Below are 2,843 nucleotides of genomic sequence, written 5' to 3' on the forward strand. Positions count from 1 at the left end.
TGAATACATCTCCCAAAAGAATGATTTGGAAAGAAATGGTGAAAGATGCAATTTGTTTCCTCTCATCCACGGTTTTGAAAATAAAGTCCATAATGAGCGGCCTTGCACTTGGCAAGGTAATGTCTTTCAAAGGCTCGGTTAGATTATTAAGAAACTCAATCTCTTCATCATTTTTGTCAACTTCCACATTGATCACTTTCTCCTCCTTCACTAAGGTCGCCTCAATGACTTCATGCTCAATATTATAAGGAATGTCCTCATAAATTGGATTGGCCATTGGCGTACTTACCACTTCTTCCTCTTCTTGATAAGAAAGAGTACTTGCGATTGAATGGAGAGGTTCTTTTGAGTTTTTCCATGGCGGGAAGTCTAAGATGGCTACGGAATCCATTAGAGAATTCACTTCATATATGGAGCTTTCAATGTCAAATGCGTCCATGTTGAAGTGAGAGAGGCATGCCTCAAGAGGATCTTCAGAAGGAATGGAAGGAATGACTTCTTCAACAATTTCATCCAAGATATTCACCATGAAACACTCGCCTTCATTGATAGGATGTTGGCTCGTGTTAAACACATTAAGCTTAACCATCATATTGCCAAAAGAGATGTCCATAATGCCGGACCTACAATTGATTGTCGCATTAGCGGTGGCAAGAAATGGTCTTCCTAAAATGATGGGAATGTAAGTGGTAGGATTGGGAACCGGCTCAGTGTCAAGCACAACAAAATCAACCGGGAAATAGAATTTGTCGACTTTGATGAGGATGTCCTCAACAATTCCCCTTAGTTGTTTTGTAGACCTATCGGCGAGTTGAATAACTACCGAAGTTGGCTTAAGATTTCCCAAACCTAATTAAAGATACATGGAGTAAGGAATAACGTTAACACTAGCCCCTAAGTCAAGAAGTGCCCTTTTTACCTCATGGTTCCCTATGGTACAAGAGATGGTTGGAGCGCCAGGGTCTTTGAACTTAGGTGGGGTGCTAAGCTTAATGATAGAGCTTACTTGCTCCGTGAGAAGTACTTTCTTTGGGCTTGGTCCCTTGTTCTTCTTCTTTTGAGTACACAAGTCCTTCAAGAACTTGGCATATGGTGGAATTTGGCGAATAGCATCAAGAAGAGGAAGGTTGATTTTAACTTGTTCAAAAACTTCAATCATGTCACGGATTTTTCCTTCTTGCCTCGAAAATGGAGTAGAATTTAAAGCTTGAGAAAATGGAGCTTTTGGCTCATAAGGCTTCTCTACATGGGAGGAAGATGATGATGATGGAATTGGCTCCTTAATGTGACCATTTGACTCTAGTGAAGTAGGAATGGAATTGGGAATTGTAAACGAGCTAACACTTGGTTGCATTGGAACACTTATTTCACTAGGTCTCTCAACTTTATTATCAATTTTTCTCCCACTCCTCAAGGTGGAAATGGAGTATGCCTTTCGGTTAATCTTAGGTTGAATAGGCCCTTTCTCTTTTATTGATTTAGCCATTTGCCCAATTTGGGCTTCAAGTTTTGCAATTGATTGAGAATGTGAATGAAACACTTGATTTTCCTTTTGAAGATCACCCAAAGCTTCTAAAACCTTATCCTCAAAAGTGGGATTCCTAGGAGGCTCTTGAGGTGGATGAGAATAAGATTGATGATTTGAAGAATGAGAATTAGAGAATTGATTCACATTTGGAAGAGGATACGATGGAGAGTGGTATGCTTGAGAATTTGCATTTCGGAGGTGGGGAGGCACATACTTTTCTTGGGAATTTTTATGAATAGGAGGAATGATACATCTTCCTTGATTTTTCCAAGAAAAGTTAGGATCACTCCATCCAGAATTGTAGGAGTTAGAATTTGGATTACTTCCCGGATGAATGAAAACAGCATTGACTTGTTCTTGATACTCACTCGGAAAAACTTGTCCAAGAGGACAATTGAAAGTATTGTGAGTATAACTAGAGCAAGTTATGCACATCACATTTTGAGAATGGAAAGAGTTGGATGATTGAATTGCCGGGTTTTGGCTCAAAAGAAATTTATCAAACCTTTGAGTAAGATTTTTGATTTCGGCGGCAATTTCCATGGAACTTTCCACTTGAGAAAGACTGGAGGTTTTCTTCCCTCCTTCATTCAAGTTTTGGCCCAATCAGGACGATGAAGAATGATGCATTGAATTTTCGCTCATGCGATCAAAAAGATGCCACACATCATCTTCATTTTTGTCCAAATAGGCTCCTCCACATGAAGCATCAACCATATCTTTTTGGGTATCGGATAAGCTTTCATAGAAGCAGCGAACTAACTGCCACTTTGGAATGTCGTGATGTGGACACTTCCGTAGCAAATCGTTCAAACGCTCCCATGCTTCATGTAAAGGTTCTCCCTCATTTTGGTAGAATTCACGGATAGAAGCTCTCATAGCATCGGTTCTACTTGCGGGGTAAAATTTTTTTAGGAATTCATATTGTAGTTGAGCCCAAGATGTGATTGAATTTGCCCTCAAGTTATTGAACCAATATTTAGCCTTTTCCCGAAGAGTGAAAGGGAAAAGCTTCATTTTTAAGACTTCTTCCGAAAGGTCCGTGATTTTCACGGTTGAACAAACTTCCAAAAACTCATCCAAATGTTTATATGGTTCTCCATTGTTTACCCCATAGAAAATGGGGCACATTTGGATGGTTGTGGGCTTAATTTCATAATGGGTTGCCCGAAAGTTTGGCAACCGGATGCATTTTGATGCATTGTATACATTGGGAGTGTAGTGATCCCGAAGAGATAATTGATGATTGGGGGGATTCACTAAATGATCTTGAAGATGGATTGGCATTATTGGAGGTTGTTGCACTTGATTGGGT

At 39.8% G+C, this 2,843-nt stretch overlaps 1 pseudogene; it reads left to right on the forward strand.

Annotated features, from left to right (window-relative positions):
- Positions 1-2,303: 2,303 nt before the first annotated feature.
- On the forward strand, positions 2,304-2,402 carry LOC132298030 (small nucleolar RNA R71; annotated as a pseudogene).
- Positions 2,403-2,843: the final 441 nt, after the last annotated feature.

The sequence above is a fragment of the Cornus florida genome, unplaced genomic scaffold (genome assembly GCF_030987335.1).
Source record: "Cornus florida cultivar Cherokee Brave unplaced genomic scaffold, ASM3098733v1 CherokeeBrave_3.0.0_Hap2_Chr02, whole genome shotgun sequence".
Taxonomy (NCBI): domain Eukaryota; kingdom Viridiplantae; phylum Streptophyta; class Magnoliopsida; order Cornales; family Cornaceae; genus Cornus; species Cornus florida.